The sequence below is a fragment of the Dendropsophus ebraccatus genome, chromosome 3, assembly GCF_027789765.1.
Source record: "Dendropsophus ebraccatus isolate aDenEbr1 chromosome 3, aDenEbr1.pat, whole genome shotgun sequence".
NCBI classification, from domain to species: domain Eukaryota; kingdom Metazoa; phylum Chordata; class Amphibia; order Anura; family Hylidae; genus Dendropsophus; species Dendropsophus ebraccatus.
Genome location: NC_091456.1, coordinates 188,129,018 through 188,148,566, shown reverse-complemented (window position 1 = coordinate 188,148,566; position 19,549 = coordinate 188,129,018). Strand labels below are relative to the sequence as shown.

Genomic DNA, 19,549 nt, shown 5'->3' with positions numbered 1-19,549 from the left:
GGCACCATGCTTTATAGGTCACCTACCCTGATCATATGCTGTAATCCTCTACTGGGCACTGGGAGGTGACTTATACAGCATGGTGAGGGTACAGCGATTATGCGGATCCCATGCTTTATAGTTCATCATCATCTCTCCATCTCATTCATTGAATAACGGCCGCAGAGAACCTGTTAGTTCTTGCAATGGAGTGTGTGGCTCCAGCCGTACGCTCCATTGTGTGCAGCGGTGAATCCGGATGTGGGCGCACATGAGTGCGCCCGCACCCAAATTCAGAAGGAATGAACATCATCCATCCGGTACTGTGGCGACTTGATGATCTTCAGTAAAACCAGCCCCTCTGTGATCCGGCTGGGTCACAGAACGGCCGGTGTTATACATAGTGTGCACATGGCCTAAGGCACAGAGACAGGGGGAGTGATGGTAACTGGTCACACAGCTGGTACATGTGCTTGCATGCAGTATACGCAGGGCCGCTTTAACCAGAGGGCACATGGTGCACGTGCACCGGGCCCACTGGTTAAAGGGGCCCCCCCGAGCAGGCCGGCCGTTGCTATGTGCGACCAATGCGGTCGCACAGAGCTCCGGACACCAGCCTGTCAGGGGGGAGCGCCATGGATGGGTAATCTACTTACCCCTCCATGGCGCCCCCTGCAGGGCCCCCCCGGCGTTCGCCGCTGCCCCCGCCCGCTGCTGCTGCGGCGCTTCAGCACTGCAGCAGCAGCGACACTGACAGAGAGAGAGCCATTGGCTCCCTCCCTGTCAGTCACTCTTGTGGCCGCACTTCCTGCGGTCACAAGAGGCCGCACTCTCCCTCTAGCGCCCGACGTCACTGGAGCGTCGGCGCGAGGGTAAGGGGAATGCAGCCTCTTGTGACCGCAGGAAGTGCGGCCACAGGAGGGAAGAGAAGAGGAACGCGTGGACCTAGGTGAGTAAAAGTGTTTGTTTTTTTCAATGTTATATGGGAGGGGGAGCTATATACTATGGGGGGGGGGGGGGGGGGCACAGGGGGCAATATACTATGGGGGAGGACAGAGGGCTATATACTATGGGGGGGGCACAGGGGGCTATATACTATGGGGGGGCACAGGGGGCTATATACTATGGGGGAGGACAGGGGGCTATATACTATAGGGGAGGACAGGGGGCTATATACTACTGGGGAGCACAGGGGGCTATATACTATGGGGGAGCACAGGGGGCTATATACTACTGGGGAGCACAGGGGGCTATATACTACTGGGGAGCACAGGGGGGCTATATACTATGGGGAGCACAGGGGGCTATATACTATGGGGAGCACAGGGGAGCTATATACTATGGGGGAGCACAGGGGAGCTATATACTATGGGGGAGCACAGGGGAGCTACATACTATGGGGGAGCACAAGGGGCTATATACTACTGGGGAGCACAGGGGGCTATATACTACTGGGGAGCACAGGGGGCTATATACTATGGGGAGCACAGGGGGCTATATACTATGGGGAGCACAGGGGGCTATATACTATGGGGGGGCACAGGGGGCTATATACTATGGGGGAGGACAGGGGGCTATATACTATAGGGGAGGACAGGGGGCTATATACTACTGGGGAGCACAGGGGGCTATATACTATGGGGGAGCACAGGGGGCTATATACTACTGGGGAGCACAGGGGGCTATATACTACTGGGGAGCACAGGGGGGCTATATACTATGGGGAGCACAGGGGGCTATATACTATGGGGAGCACAGGGGAGCTATATACTATGGGGGAGCACAGGGGAGCTATATACTATGGGGGAGCACAGGGGAGCTACATACTATGGGGGAGCACAAGGGGCTATATACTACTGGGGAGCACAGGGGGCTATATACTACTGGGGAGCACAGGGGGCTATATACTATGGGGAGCACAGGGGGCTATATACTATGGGGAGCACAGGGGGCTATATACTATGGGGGGGCACAGGGGGCTATATACTATGGGGGAGGACAGGGGGCTATATACTATAGGGGAGGACAGGGGGCTATATACTACTGGGGAGCACAGGGGGCTATATACTATGGGGGAGCACAGGGGGCTATATACTACTGGGGAGCACAGGGGGCTATATACTACTGGGGAGCACAGGGGGCTATATACTATGGGGAGCACAGGGGGCTATATACTATGGGGAGCACAGGGGAGCTATATACTATGGGGGAGCACAGGGGAGCTATATACTATGGGGGAGCACAGGGGAGCTACATACTATGGGGGAGCACAGGGGGCTATATACTACTGGGGAGCACAGGGGGCTATATACTACTGGGGAGCACAGGGGGCTATATACTATGGGGAGCACAGGGGGCTATATACTATGGGGGAGCACAGGGGGCTATATACTATGGGGGAGCACTGGGGAGCTATATACTATTGGGGAGCACAGGGGGCTATATACTATTGGGGAGCACAGGGGAGCTATATACTATTGGGGAGCACAGGGAGCTATATACTATTGAGGAGCACAGGGGTCTATATACTATGGGGGAGAGCACAGGGGGGCTATATATTATGGAGAGCACAGGGGGGCTATATACTATTGGGGAGAGCACAGGGGGCTATATACTATTGGGGGGGAGCACAGGGGGGCTATATACTATTGGGGGAGAGCACAGGGGGCTATATACTATTGTGGGAGAGCATAGGGGTCTATATACTATTGGAGAGCACAGGGGGGCTATATACTATTGGGGGAGAGCACAGGGGGGCTATATACTATTGGGGGAGAGCACAGGGGGGCTATATACTATTGTGGGAGAGCACAGGGGGGGCTATATACTATTGTGGGAGAGCACAGGGGTCTATATACTATGGGGGAGAGCACAGGGGGGCTATATATTATGGAGAGCACAGGGGGGCTATATACTATTGGGGAGAGCACAGGGGGCTATATACTATTGGGGGGAGCACAGGGGGGCTATATACTATTGGGGGAGAGCACAGGGGGGCTATATACTGTTGGGGGAGAGCACAGGGGGGCTATATACTGTTGTGGGAGAGCATAGGGGTCTATATACTGTTGGAGAGCACAGGGGGGCTATATACTATTGGGGGAGAGCACAGGGGGGCTATGTACTATTGTGGGAGAGCACAGGGGGCTATATACTATTGTGGGAGAGCATAGGGGTCTATATACTATTGGAGAGCACAGGGGGGGCTATATACTATTGTGGGAGAGCATAGGGGGGCTATATACTATTGGGGGAGAGCACAGGGGGGCTATATACTATTGTGGGTGAGCACAGGGGGCTATATACTACTGGGGAGAGTGCACAGGGGGGCTATATACTAATGGGGGAGCGCACAGGAGGGCTGTATATAACTGGAGGAGCACATGAGGGGCTATATACTACAGGGACACCTTAAAACTATGGAGGCACAGAGGGGTGTAACTATGTAGGGGTACAGAGGGGTGTAACTACTATATAGGGGTACAAGGGACCTAACTACTGTATGTGTTGGAGCCTAAAATATTTGTCTGGCAGATTCTGGAGAGAAGATTCACAGCCAGGAGAAGACTTCAAGGTGGCCCAGGCTGGATGGAGAGAAAAAGAAAAGGTGACAGACTCTGATCGGAGAAGACACCCCCGGTGAGTCACTGGATGTAACTACACTCTGTTATAGGGTTGTAGTGTTAGGGGTCATGGTGTGGCGGTATTATGTAATGGTATCATTGGCGATATCTTTCTGTTTTGTTTAGTGCAGTTTTTATGTAATATGTAATCACTGTATGGTGGTAGGAGTGTTATAAGGTAACTACTGTATGTATTGGGGCTCTTGATACAGTGTGGGGGCAAATTCAGTACATTATACAATGTGCCGAAAGGGAAGGGGGGGGCCCACTCTTGAGGGCTGTGCACTGGGCCCATCAATGTATTAAAACGGCTCTGAGTATACGCACTGCTGGTACCTACTATGCAGTACATACACTGCCGGCAGGTATATTTTTATGTGTGTGGTATATTTATAGCTAATATATACCTATATGTGTGGTATAATTGCTGCTAGTATATATATATATATATATATATATATATATATATGTGTGTATGTGTGCAGTTGATCACTAATTATTGGGGGGGGGGGGGGGCGCCATTTTAATTTTCGCCTCAGGCAGCAGAAAGGCTAGAATCAGCCCTGCTTCAGGCTATTTCCTAGGCGTTTCAGACAGAAGCTCCGTCCTTAGTCATGGCTAGTTGCAACTGTTGTCCTTTCCTCCATTTATACCCATAAGCCCCTGGATCCTGGACTGACATACTTCATCCCAATCAGGTGCAACTCTTATCACATTAGGGGCAACAGGTGACAACTTAGTTGTTACAAAGGTATGACAATATATGTAAAAGTATAAAATTACTAATACAGAAATACATACAATAATAAAAACATAAGAGACAGCTGTGTGCATGATGTCCGAATACATAAATAATCCAAAATCTAGAGTGTGAACAGCGTCATAAACATGTTCCGCTGAAGCACAGGAGGTAGGCCGGCCCTCCCCCAGTGGGAGGGAACCCGGCCGCGGATCGCAGAACAGATCGCGGCAATGGCTCGCCCGTGATGGCACCGTCCAATCCACGGGTCAGATTAAAGAGGATGTACCTGATGGTACATCCTCTTTAATCTAAGTATAGTATGTAAAAGTCCCCCCTGGGGGACTTAAAATGTGTTAAAAAAAAAAGTAAAAATATTTTTACAAACACCCTAAAACCCCTCCCCCAATAAAAGTTTAAATCATCCCCCTTTTGCCATTATATAAATTAAAAATATAAAAATAAGTAAACATATAATATACCATAGCGTGCGTAATTGTCCGATCTATTAAAATATAACAAGCGTCATCACTAATGGCGAATGGCGTAGACGAAAAGAGGAAAAAAAGCGCCAGGATTACCGATTTCTTGTTACATTATATATATATAAAAAAAAAATTAATAAAAAGTGATCAAAACGTCCGATCTTCACAAATCTGGTATAAATACAGCCCTGTAGGTGAAAAAAATAAAACTGTTATAAGCGTCACAATAGGCCCATTTTATTAATAATTAATTGCAAAAAAAAGGATTTAATAAAAAAAATATATATATAACATTAGAGAATCTGTGTAACCTGCATATGGTTGTGTTCGGACTGACCTATAGAGTAATAGTATCATGTCGCTGTTACCATATAGTGCATTACGTAGACACAGGAACCCCCCAAACGTTACCATATTGCATTCTTTTTTACGATTTCACGAATTTATATCTTCATAAATAATATATTTGGGATTCCATCATACATGTTATGGTAGAATGAAAGACGCCATTACACAGTACAACTATTCCTGTAACAAACAAGCACTTACATGGCTTGTAGATAGAAAACTGAGAGTGCTGGAGCTCTTAGAAGGGGGGGGAGGGAAAAATGAAAACACAAAAATGAAAATTATCGCAGTCCACTGGGTCATTTTGGACCTGGTCCTCAAAGGGTTAACGGCCCTAAACTGAGGACTGAACTTTGTTACCATTACTGGTTTACTTTTTTTGGACCTACTTTCTGTTTAGTTTTTAATAAATCACTGCGATTTTTATTGTCCACCGAGTCTGCATCCGTCCTGCACACCCTCTTTGTCTGAGTCGCTCTTTAGTAACCCGACATTCTCGAGCATATCGCTCATCCGTGCTACTATTACGGCGCATCGGCGTCAATTCCCCTTCTGGTATAGAAGAAATGGTATGACTTGGATGCAGACTGACATTTCCTGAAATTATTTTTCTGTGAGTAGCATTAACCATTTTTCACCCGGAAAACCTTCCAAGTTAAGATCCAAAAATATAATCTGATTCTGATGAGCTGTATACAATGGCGTCGCTCATGCCCCAGATAAAATGTCTGCTGCCCCGGATCTTTGCTGCCTCGTTTTGTGAGCTAGATGGCCGCATCTGGCTCTCAGATTGCCACTGCTGCCCGTCTGCCTCAACTTAGCACCCAGATGCGCTCCTCCAATCCAATCAGCGCAGAGCGGAAGTGTGGGGCCGCTGCGGCGGGCCGCGGTGCACGCATCCAATCAACATGTGTGCCTCGGCTCCCACTCTGAGCTGATTGAATTGAAGGAGCGGGTCCGGGTGCTATGGTGAGACTGTCACTACTACCCGCAAGTGGAGGTGAGGAAGCCCAAGGGGAGAAGCCGTGGGGAGGCAGAAGAGAAGCACGGGAGACAGGGAAGAAGCAGGGGGGAGGCAAGAGAGAAGCACGGGGGAAGCAGGGGGGAGAAACGCGGGGGAGGCAGAAGAGAAGCACGGAAAAACCAGGAAGGAGGCGGGGGAGGCAGAAGAGAAGCACGGGAGACAGGGAAGCAGCAGGGGGAGGCAGGATAGAAGTGCGGGGGAAATGCGCAGGGGGGAGGAGGGGAGAAGCACAGGGTAGGCGAAATGGTGCTATCTTGATGCATAAGATTGAGGCGGAGATCAGGTGGGGTAATGTGTGTGTGGGGGGGTCAAATGGCATAGTGTGTAGGTGGAGGGGGTCAGGTGGGGTAGTGTGTGTGTGTGGGAGAAGGGGGCAGGTGGGTTAGTGTGTGTGTGGGTGGAGGGGGTCAGGTGGGGTTGTGTGTGTGGGTGGAGGGGGTCAGGTGGGGTAGTGTGTGTGTGGGAGGAGGGGGTCAGGTGGGGTAGTGTGTGTGTGGGTGGAGGGGGTCAGGTGGGGTTGTGTGTGTGGGTAGAGGGGGTCAGGTGGGGTAGTGTGTGTGTGGGAGGAGGGGGTCAGGTGGGGTAGTGTGTGTGTGGGAGGAGGGGTCAGGTGGGGTAGTGTGTGTGTGGGTGGAGGGGGTCAGGTGGGGTAGTGTGTGTGGGTGGAGGGGTCAGGTGGGGTAGTGTGTGTGTGTGGAGGGGTCAGGTGGGGTAGTGTGTGTGTGTGTGTGTGTGTGTGGAGAGGGTCAGGTGGGGTAGTGTGTGTGTGTGTGGAGGGCGTCAGGTGGGGTAGTGTGTGTAGGTGGAGGGGGTCCGTTGGGGTAATGTGCGTGTGTGGGTGGAGGGGGTCAGGTGAGGTAGTGTGTGTGGGGATGGCGGTCAGGTTAATTGCAGGCAGGAGGGGAACTTTATTACTATGGTGGGTACAGCAGGTGCATTATTACCATATGGGGGCTCAGCAGGAGACATTATTACTATAAAGGAGACACAGCAGGGGGCATTATTACTATATGGGAGGTACAGCAGGAGACATTATTACTATATAGGGACACATCAGGGGGCATCATTAATATATAGGGACACAGCAGGGGGCATTATTACTATATGGAGGCAGAGCAGGAGACATTATTACTATATAGGGCACAGCAGGGGGCATCAGCAGGGGGCATCATTACTATATGGGGACACAGCAGGGGGCATTATTACTATATGGGGGCACATCAGGAGGCATTATTACTATCCGCTTATGACGGCACTCAGAGTGCTCATGCCCCGGATGTTTTGGGACCCTAGCAAAGCCCCTGGCTGTATATGTAAACAGCAACTCCATGCTGTTGTCGTTAATATACTCCAGGAACAGTGGTACGGAAGACACATTGCCCCTCCAAACCACCAATAAATCATTGATGTATCTGCCATACCACTTCACCCAGTCCAAAAAGGGGTTGCGATCATTATACACATACAGCTTCTACTTCACCCCCATCGGGACTCCACTTTTTTGAGTGTAGAACTGATCATTCCACCTAAAATAATTGTGTGATTAGAAACCATGTCACACTCATAACAAACGCAATAAGATCAGTTCCATATTTGATGTAATTTTCCAGATGAAATTTAAGTGATTCCATGGCAACATTATGTGGTATACAAGTATACAGGGAGACTACTGAATGGTTTTTTTTTTTTTTTTTTGCAGAAATTAATAGTCTAGGCCAGTGCTTCTCAAACTGTGAGGCGGGCCTCACCAGGGAGGCGCCCCCTAGTTGTTGGGGAGGCCCAGCTGATGAGCCAGTATTCACAAAATTAACATTGTTCTGCACAGTCCTTTTGCTTTTTGCAAAAATCTCCACTTTAGCAACATTATTAATTTATTTTGTACTTAATTTATTAGTATCTACTATGGGAGATGGGTAAAAGCCAGCGCTAGCATTATTTTTAGCTTTTAAATGGACTTTCACCACAGATGGTGAGGCCCAGGCACCCTCTCGGTCATTATGGTGAGGCCCAGGCATTGCCTTGGTCTGCTAGGTGAGGCTCCAGTAGAAAAAGTTTGAGAAGCACTGGTCTAGGCGATTTTACGAAACTTTGTTATTGGGTTTATTAGGCAAATATGCCATTATCTGCATTCAAAAAGCCTTTTCCCAGCCCCCCCCCCCTCCTCTCCATTCTGTCATCCACTGCTCAGAATCAGGAAATCTCAATCAGATGGGTCCTGTCTGTGCTATAGAGAGGGGAGGGGGGAGGAGAGATGGAGGAGAAATGTCAGCAGCAGAGACCATAGGATTGCACAGCCGGGGAGCTATTCAGAGGTAAGAGAGGTCAGTGGTGACGGAGAAAATTATTGGACCGTGAAGCTTATTGGATATTCCGATTAGGGACTAGTGCATTTTTTATTTGAGAAGAGTTCCCGTTACTTTTACTATTAAGGACGTCATTTACCCGGCCTCCAGCTTCTAGATTCTTCTCCCTGACACTTCCTGTGGATGGGAACAGATCTGATCATTCTTATGTTACATAAAAAAGAGTAACTTTCCATGTCTGCAATATGTTTAAGCTTCTATTACTGGGAAATAAGAGAAATGGTGTTTTCTCCTTTGCAGATGATTCTACCAGGAGCTCAGGGGGACATCAGATCTCCTCAGAGGATCATATCACACAAGATACATATGAGGAGCCGTCCACTATCCCAGATACACCCTCAGCCCCTCACAGCAAAGATCTCTCATCTTATCCTGTTATACAAGTCCCATCTTTTTTATGTTCAGAATGTGGTAAATGTTTTTCACAGAAATCAGATTTTATTGAACATCAAAAAATTCACAAAGGAGAGAAGCCATTTGTATGTTCAGAATGTGGGAAATGTTTTAAAAACAAAAGAAATCTTACTAAACATTTAAAAATTCACAGAGGAGAGAAGCCATTTGTATGCTCAGAATGTGGAAAATGTTTTACACAGAAATCAAATCTTGATAAACATCAAAAAAGGCACACAGATGAAAAGCCATTTTTATGTTCAGAATGTGGGAAATCTTTTAAACACAAATCAAGTCTGCTTTGTCATAAAACAATTCACAGAACAGGGAAGCCGTTTTCATGTTCAGAATGCGAGAAATGTTTTGCTTCGGAAAAAAATCTTATTTCCCATCAAAAATATCATACAGGAGAAAAACCATTTTCATGTTCAGAATGTGATAAACATTTTCTTTCAAAAGGAAATCTTATTGTGCATCAAAAAATTCATACAGGGGAGAAACCATTTTCATGTTCAGAATGTGAGAAATGTTTTATTAGGAAATCAACACTTCTTCAACACCAAAAAATTCACACAGGGGAGAAGCCATTTTTATGTTCAGAATGTGGGAAATGTTTTAGATTCAAATCAAGTTTTGTTTGCCATAAAACAATTCACGAGGCAGAGAAGCAGTTTTCATGTTCAGAATGCGAGAAACGTTTTGCTTGGAAAAGAAATCTTATTAGCCATAAAAAAATTCATACAGGGGAGAAGCCATTTTCATGTTTAGAATGTGGAAAAGGTTTTTCATGGAAATCACATCTTACAACACATCAAAAAATTCACACAGGGGAGAAGCCATTTTCATGTTTAGAATGTGGGAAGTGTTTTGCTAAGAAAGCAAACCTTGCAGGACATCAAAGAATTCACACAGGGGAGAAGCAATTTTCATGTTCAGAATGTGGAAAATGTTTTATTCTGAAATCAAATCTTGATAAACATCTAAGAACTCACACAGGGGAGAAGCCATTTTCATGCTTAGAATGTGGGAAATGTTTTGCTCACAGATCAAGTCTTTATCATCATCACAAAACTCACACAGGGGAGAAGTCATTTTAATGTTCAGAATGCAGTAAATGCTGTAAAAGAAAAACAGAACTTGGGGGCGTGGCCTGACTGCCATCCAGAGTCTAGAACAGTCCACAAATATGTAAGAACAAAAAGCTGATGACTTAGAGAACCGCAAAGGTGCAATAACCTGAGCATCATTGGCCTCCCTGAGCGCACAGAGGGGACAGACCCTGGGGCCTTTGGTGTAAAGTGGCTTCAGGATTTGTTTCCAAATGCACAATTCTCTGGGGCCTTTGCTATTGGAATTAGAATGATCCCGACTCGGTATTCTATTGCATTAGTCTACAGCAGGCCAAAGCAATACAGCACTGATCTTATGGATCGGTGCTGTGTAGGGATGGTCCGAACCCGCTGAGGTTCAGGTTCGGTTGAACCCAAACGCTCGGCATCGGATTCCCGCTGTCTGCCCGCTCCGTGCAGCAGGCGGATACAGCGGGAGGACCGCCTGGAAAACTGGGATACAGCCTATGGCTATGGCTGTATCCCAGTTTTCCAGGCGTTCCTCCTGCTGGATCCGCCCTCTCCACGGAGCGGGCAGACATCGGGAATCATTGCGGAGGGTTCGGGTTCGTACCCCATACCTAGTGCTGTGTAATACAAGTATACAAGTTGTTTTTACGCTGTTCGCTCTAGGGTAAAACTGACATGTTATACATGTTCCTCAAGTCAGTACGATTACAATGATATGTTACTTTTATTTTATTTGATTGCTTTCAAAAAATTAAAACTTTTTAAAAAAAATAAATGTTCCTTAAAATGTCTCTATTCCCATCCTTATAACGCTTTTATCCTTTGGTCTATGGGGCTGTGTGACTTTTTATTACAATTTTTCTGGATTTTATGTGACCAAAAATCATCAATTTTGCACATTGGTGGAGTTTTGCACTTACGCAGTTTACCGTGCGAGATCAATAGTTCGGGCGATTGAAACAGTTTCCCCGCTCCCGGCATCATATTGATACATCATGCCGTGCGGGAAAACAGTCCAGGACAGACATTCACCGTCCCTGTCGTCCGTGTTTCTCGGACAGAAGATGGAACGTGGGAATGCAGCCAAAAAAGTTCCTGTTTCTAGATAGAGTTCCTCTAGCACATAGCAAGTAATGTCCATTAGGGTCCATCTGCAGACCTCTAGACAGTCCACAGAGAGTCTGTGGGTGTAGAAGTGGCAGCCAATATGGTGTAAGATACTACCTCTAGTTCCAGGGGAACGACTGCCACTACAGGAAAAGGCGAGATGGTGTGTCCTGACTTTCGGATTGTATATAAAGCAAAAAGTGATGTGGTGTCTCACTGTGGTACTGCCCCTAAAGTAGAAGGTGAGATGGTGTGTCCCAACTTTTTCACTACCCCTAAAGCAAAAGTTGAGATGGTGTCTGCCTACTTGGGGACTGCCTTAGAAGTAGACGCGATTGCTGAGGTGAATTTGGGAGCTGGATGGATAGCTTACTTAGGGCCCTATTCCACCGGACGATTATCGTTTGCATAATCATTAACGATCTTAAACGACCACTATTGCGAAAGACCTGAAAACGTTCACTCATTTCCATGGAACGATAATCGTTACTTATCCTAATTGCGATCGTTTTTTCTTTGCTATTTATTCGCTATTGCGTTCGTATCTATTGCGAACGACCAAACGACGTCTTATTCAATGCGAACGAGCAACGATAAAAATAGGTCCAGGTCTTATAAAGCGATCAACGATTTCTCGCTCGGTCGTTAATCGTTAACTGCATTTCAACCGAACGATTATCGTTTAGATTTGAACGATTTAACGATAATCTGAACGATAATCGTCCGGTGGAATAGGGCCCTTAGGCTGTATCCCTGTTTTCCAGGAGGGTACTCGGGCGAAATTCGCATAATCGCTGATTAGGATTAGCACCCAATTTATCATGTACGACTTTTTAAAAACTTTCACAAACAGATGGAGGACGTCTGGTCAGTACCAGGTGAATATGCTTGCGCAATTTTTGTGACACACATTAGACTCCTTAGTAAATGTCCCCCAATGTCTTCCTCCTCCTCAGGCTACCCCATAAGGACTCCTGGACGTTGGCGATCCTCATCCTCAGGCCACCCACAAAGCACTGGTGAATGCTAGGGCTTCTCATCCTCCTCAGGCCACTAGACATTAGAGGCAGGGTAGGCAGCTGCTGTGGGGCCTGGGGATGCACAAGGAAGATAAAAGCCTCCTGTATCCTGCTTAACCCCTTGTGTACTGCAGTGTGTAAGTAATCCAATGTTTACATATATGCTGCAACACAATAAAAGGGTTAACAAGCAGAAGCCAAAGATATTTTTGCTTCACCGCTCTGATGATGTGCAGAGGTCGGGGGTTATCAGTGCACCAGCAGTAAAGCAGAGATCTCCTTGTCTTCTGTACATTGGGTCACTTACACACTGCAGTACATAAGGGGTTAAAGGGAATCTGTCAGCACTTTTTCTGGCTCTGAGGTGCTGACATTGTGAGGAAGGTGTGTGTCTGTTAGTGTGTGTGTGTTACCTTCCTTTTTCCACTCGCTGCTGTACTTTGTCTCCAATCTGGTCTGTAACTTTCTGCACAAGTGTCAAAGAGGAGTAATGACGCTGCGGTCGTGCCGCACTTCGGCACACCTCCCCACTACTTCCTCCTCCCAGCTTCACTTAAATATTTATTACGGCCTCCTTCCGGCTTCCTGCCGATGTCATCTGTCGCTGCGCATGCGCCGTTGATGGCAAGGGCCGTCCTGCGGAACAATTTGTGCATGTACCGTAGTGCGTAAGAGCGCTCCTACACACTACGGTGCATGCGCAAATTGTTCTTCCGGAGCGTGTGCGCCGCACAGAGCCAAGGTGCATGCATGAACTAGCAAGGGCCCGCGCAGCCCTTCCCGTCATGGATATGAAGTTCAGTGTTGACAACTGTCGGTTTACATTTAATTTTATGTGTGTATTATCAGTGTGATGCGGGGTCCCCCCTCTCTGTGTAGTATCAGTGTGATGCGGGGTCCCCCCTCTCTGTGTAGTATCAGTGTGATGCGGGGTCCCCCCTCTCTGAGTAGTATCAGTGTGATGCGGGGTCCCCCCTCTCTGTGTAGTATCAGTGTGTTGCGTGGTCCCCCCTCTCTGTGTAGTATCAGTGTGATGCGGGGTCCCCCCTCTCTGTGTAGTATCAGTGTCAGGTCAGTGGCCCAAAGTCAATTTTATTTTTTAATCACAAATTTGTGTTTTTACTTTGATGCCCATTTTTATGCCATTGGGCTCCTTTGGCCACTTTTATCACCAGTCTCCTCAGGGATTCTGTAAGAATAATAGCTAAACCAGGAGAAAGGAAAATCCTATGAATAAGAAACCAACATCAGTCTCCTCCTCCATGTGACTGATCACATGACTGTGACATCATGGCAGGTCCTGGAAGCACAGGGGAAGCACACAGCTCCTGTACAGCTCTGCAGGTGGAGGGAAGGAGCTGGGGGACAGCGGGAGGATTAACCCCTTCAAGACTGAGCGGTGTTAACTCTTATGTATGAAGTGTTTTTTCTATGGTTTCAAGCGATACCAGATATATTACATTGTCTCATCTTCTCTCCATTCATCTCCCAACACTCCAGGATCCTCTGCTGATATCTTCTATATAAGAGACCGACCCATCAACCATGGAGAGAGACAGAGACAAGATGGCCGAGAGGATAATAACCCTCACCCTACACATACTCTTCCTGCTTACTGGGGAGGTGAGGGATTCTGGGAGTGATGTCATCATGACATCATTCTTATCTATGGAATAACAGATGGATAGGACTGGGGAGGTGAGGGATTCTGGGAGTGATGTCATCATGACATCATTCTTATCTATGGAATAACAGATGGATAGGACTGGGGAGGTGAGGGATTCTGGGAGTGATGTCATCATGACATCATTCTTATCTATGGAATAACAGATGGATAGGACTGGAGAGGTGAGGGATTCTGGGAGTGATGTCATCATGACATCATTCTTATCTATGGAGTAACAGATGGATAGGACTGGAGAGGTGAGGGATTCTGGGAGTGATGTCATCATGACATCATTCTTATCTATGGAATAACAGATGGATAGGACTGGAGAGGTGAGGGATTCTGGGAGTGATGTCATCATGACATCATTCTTATCTATGGAATAACAGATGGATAGGACTGGGGAGGTGAGGGATTCTGGAAATGATGTCATCATGACATCATTCTTATCTATGGAATAACAGATGGATAGGACTGGAGAGGTGAGGGACTCTGGGAATGGATGGAGTGATAGTAATGTGTCTCTCCATACACAGGATTACACAGTAGTGAAGAAGTCCTCTAGTGGGCGCTGTGGGGCCCCTGGGTGTGAAGGATGGGGAAGAACCCTGAGCCCAATCCCGGGGCCCCTGATACATGAGGAAATGGAGGAAGAGAAGATCCTAGAAGTCACCAACAAGATGGTGGAGCTGCTGAGTGGAGAGGTGAGACTGTGGCTGCTGGGAATGCTGGGACATTATACAGTAACACCACTGGAGGGGTGGGGGGGATGACTGTGTGATCATTGTGTGTGTCAGGTTCCTATAAGGTGTCAGGACGTGGCGGTCTATTTCTCCATGGAGGAGTGGGAGTATGTAGAAGGACACAAGGATCAGTACAAGGATGTGATGCTGGAGGATCAGCAGCCCCTCCCATCAGCAGGTAATAGACAGGACTATATACACACCTCCTCTCTGTATTATCTGGATGGAAAGAATGAATTCAGTCTCTGTATGTGTTCCCTCCAGTCAGATCCAGTAAGAGAACAGCACCAGAGAGATGTCCCCGTCCTCTTCTCCCACAGGATCAGGATCAGGTAGATGGAGATGTTCCCTATGATCTGTACATCCCACCTGACTTCTCCTACTGTCTGATGACTTTTACAATATTTCTCTCACATCTTATGAATCAGGGGGAAGATGGGAACAATATTAATGCTCCAGAGTCAGATGTGAGCAGTGATGAGCAGTATAAGGAGGAGAGCACTATAGAGAAGGATCTGAAGTCTATTATTGATACAGACATAAGGGTAAAAGAAGAGACAGATGTGAGCAGTGATGAGCAGTATAAGGAGGACATCACAACATGGAAGGATCTGATCTGTATTAACGCTATACACATAATTAAAGAAAAGACAGAATACGGCAGTGATGAGCAGTATAAGGAGGACATCACTACAGGTAACCGCCCAGGTGAGTAGTGACCACTAAATGCAGAGAACAGTCACACATTCTCCTTAGTCACCGGCTGTAACTATTTATAGTGACCATCTTGTCGTCTATGTACTTGTACTATGTATGATCATGTTATCCACTCTGCAGATACAGCAACCAGGATCGGCTTTGCATAAACTATATGAACCAAGCATTTATACATCCTACATATACAGTATTGGGGCAGTCTGTGCGGGAACTACATGCTGGTGCTGTGTATACACGCTCAGTTACATGTTACCTGCATGAACTATATGAACATACGGACACTTAGGGCTCTATTACACGGAGTGATAATCTGCAGATTCACCTGATTATCGTTCCATGTAATAAAGACAACAAGCAGCCGAAGAACCGATTATTGTCTGATCGTTGTCTTTCTAACATGTTATCGGTATGCAGGGGGTCAGTAGTCCTATGTTTTATTTGAGAAGAGTTTCTGTTACTTTTCCTACTAAGGACGTCATCTCCCCGGCCTCCAGCTTCTAGATTCTTCTCCCTGACACTTCCTGTGGGTGGGAACAGATCTGATTATTCTTATTATGTTACATAAAAAAGAGTAACTTTCCATGTCTGCATTATGTTTAAGCTTCTATTACTGGGAAATAAGAGAAATGCTGTTTTCTCCTTTGCAGATGATTCTACCAGGAGCTCAGGGGGACATCAGATCTCCTCAGAGGATCATATCACACAAGATACATATGAGGAGCCGTCCACTATCCCAGATACACCCTCAGCCCCTCACAGCAAAGATCTCTCATCTCATCCTGTTATACAAGTCCCATCTTTTTCATGTTCAGAATGTGGGAAATGTTTCTCACAGAAATCAGATCTTACTCAACATCAAAAAATTCACACAGGAGAAAAGCGATTTGTATGTTCAGAGTGTGGAAAATGTTTAAAAAGCAAAAGAGATCTTACTAATCATCTAAAAATTCACACTGGAGAGAAGCCATTTTCATGTTCAGAATGTGGGAAATGTTTTACACAGAAATCAAGTCTTCTTCGCCATAAAACAATTCACTTAGCAGAGAAGCCGTTTTCATGTTCAGAATGCAAGAAACGTTTTCCTTTGAAAAAAAATCTTATTTCCCATCAAAAAATTCATACAGGAGAAAAGCCATTTTCATGTTTAGAATGTGGGAAATTTTTTAAACTCAAATCAAGTCTCAAAGACCATCAAAAAATTCACACAGGGGAGAAGCCATTTTCATGTTCGGAATGTGAGAAATGTTTTTTTCAGAAATCAAGTTTTATTTACCATCAAAAAATTCACACTGGGGAGAAGCCATTTTCATGTTCAGAATGTGGGAAATGTTTTACTCTGAAATCAAATCTTGTTGAACATCAAAGAACTCACACAGGTGAGAAGCCATTTTCATGTTCAGAATGTGGGAAGTGTTTTAAACACAAATCAAGTCTCAAAGACCATGAAAAAATTCACACAGGTGAGAAGCCATTTTCATGTTCAGAATGTGGGAAGTGTTTTGCTAAGAAAGGAAAACTTGTTGAACATCAAAAAATTCACACAGGGGAGAAGCCATTTTCATGTTCAGAATGTGGAAAATGTTTTATTCTGAAATCAAATCTTGTTGAACATCAAAGAACTCACACAGGGGAGAAGCCATTTTCATGCTTAGAATGTGGGAAATGTTTTGCTCAGAGATCAAGTCTTTATCATCATCATCACAAAACATCAGAATGCAGTAAAAACTCTAAAAGAAAACCAGAACGTGGGGGCGTGGCCTGACTGCCATCCAAAGTCAAGAACAATCCACAAATATGTGGAAACAAAAAGCTGATTATGAACCGCCTGAGGCGCAACAACCTGAGCATCATTGGTCTCCCTGAGCGCACAGAGGGGACAGACCCTGGGGCCTTTGCTGAAAAGTGGCTTCAGGATTTGTTCCAAAATGCTCAGATCTCTGGGGCCTTTGCTATTGAACAGCCCATAGAGTCCCGACCAGACCACTACCACCCTGGGCCGAGACTACTCCTAGCCCGTATGTTAAACTGTAATGACCTTGTACTCCGGCTGGCCGGAAAGCTGCAAGACCTTACCTACAATGGGGCCCGAGTCTCCATATTCCCTGACTTTTCTGCTAACCTCCAGAAGACAAGGGCCACATTCCCTGTGGTGAAGCGCAGGCTTAAGGAACTTGACATTCCTTATTCTATTACATACCCTGCACGAGTTGTGGATAGTGACAGATCTGTCTTCTCTACAGCACAGGAGGCGGATGAGTGGATTCGCTGTAGGCGGCCCCGTCCGTGATTCTGCTTACCGAGTCGCCATCTTTTGTCTCCCTTAGCAGTACCCAACAATACCCGCACAGCACAGCCCAACCTCAACCTTAACCCACCCAAAGTGGAAGGCTACAGTGGGGTGACAAACACATTAAAAAAAAAAAAAAAAAAAAAAAAAACAAGGCAACACGGAATCACCATTTCCCCCATATTTTAGCAAAGGTCTTAAGATGATTTGTTGTAGAAAAGTATATTTTCTCATATTTCATAATTTTCCAGTCAAGACTTCCCATTCTTTAAAGGTTGGCGGTTCCTCCTTAACCCCTAGATGACCCAGGACGTACCTGTTCGTCCTGTGCCATGAAGCTTCATAGCAGATGGGGGCCGGCTGCAGTGAGCAGTCCGGCCCTCACCGTTAATGGCAGACTGCAGCGATTACGCTGCAGCCTGTCATTAACCCCTTAAACGCCGCGATCGCGGTGTTAAAGCGTATGTGACAGGTGCAGTACAGATCAGTCCAATCGGCGCTCTGCTGATTAAGTCTGCCACAGGCAGGCTTAATCAGCAGAGCGTCTATAACACTGATCGATGCTAAGCCTACGGCATAGCAATGATCAGTGTATGCAATCTTAGTTTTGCATTTAAAAGGCCCCAATGGGGACTTAAAATGTGTAAAAAAAAAAAAGTAAAAATGTTTTTATAAATACCCCAAAGCCCCCCCACCCCAATAAAAGTTTGCATCACCCCCACTATATAAATAAAACATATAAAAATATATAAACATATCATATGCTGCATAATTGTCTGATCTATTAAAATATAACAATCGTCATCACTAATGGTGAACGGCATAGACGAAGAGGGAAAAAAGCACCAGGATTGCCGACACTTGCTCCCCAAATGGAGGGCACCGAGCAGAGAGGGAGCGAAGTTCCGGTGCATCCAACTACCTCCTCCCTCCCTGCTTGGTGCAGTGGGACTGGTAGACACTACTACTCCTCCTATCATCTGCTCATAGTATGAGCAGATGATGGGAGGAGTAGTACTAGGGAGATCCCCAGCACCAAGCCCCCCCCCCCCTCAGCCGACATACCACACACCTGACACTATCAGTTGGCCTGGGGGACTGTGTAAGGTTTTGTGTGTCTTAGGTAAAAATCACCAACAAGGAGTTTTATATCATGTGGAAAGTTTACGTGCTGTATGTTCAGATAATATTCCCTTCTCCTCCTGTACTCTAAGAAAGGTGTGTAGTTTTCCCAAGATTTTATTTGTGAGATTTGTAGTTAGGGTCCATTTACACACAAAGATTATCTGACAGATTATCTTCCAAAAATTTGAAGCCAAAGCCAGAAATGGACTATAAACAGAGATCAGGTCATAAAGGAAAGCCTGAGATTTCTCCTCTTTTCAAATCTATTCCTGGCTTTGGCTTCAAATCTTTGGCAGATAATCATGTAAATGGACCCTTAGTTTTTGATAATTGGTAGAATCATCCAATTGTCTATGGGCTTGATGGTGGTTTTACACGAAGCGATAATTCGCCCAATCTCACGATTAACGATTTTGAATTAAAGGTTTTTTTTTTTTTTTTTTATAACGATCAGCGTTTAGACGGAATGATACATCGTACGGAATATTCGTTTTGCGATCGTTTAAGCCTATCTCACACATAGGTGAAATCGTTGAAAGACTGTTTACACTGAACGATCTGCGAATTTTTTAGCGAACGATCAACGACTATTTGAGAACGCTCGTCGCTTGATCGTTCGCTGCGTTTACACCTGCAATTATCGTTCGAATTCGACCGTTATCGTGCAAATTCGAACGATACATCGTTCCGTGTAAAACCACCATTAGTAATATAATAATCTCTGGTCATTAGGACTCTTCACGATTATATCCTCACATTTTTTTTTAGAGCTTGCAATGCTAGCCACTGTTCTTTATCCATATTATAGGGGGTTTATGGGATAAATTAACGACCTAACGACCTCAATTACCT

General features: G+C 46.0%; 2 pseudogenes; both read left to right on the top strand.

Moving 5' to 3' along the window:
* The window catches only part of LOC138786597 (zinc finger protein 208-like), a 646,972-nt pseudogene extending 629,364 nt beyond the window's left edge, over positions 1-17,608 (top strand).
* LOC138786596 (zinc finger protein 850-like) overlaps positions 17,102-19,549 on the top strand; it is a 55,900-nt pseudogene continuing 53,452 nt past the window's right edge.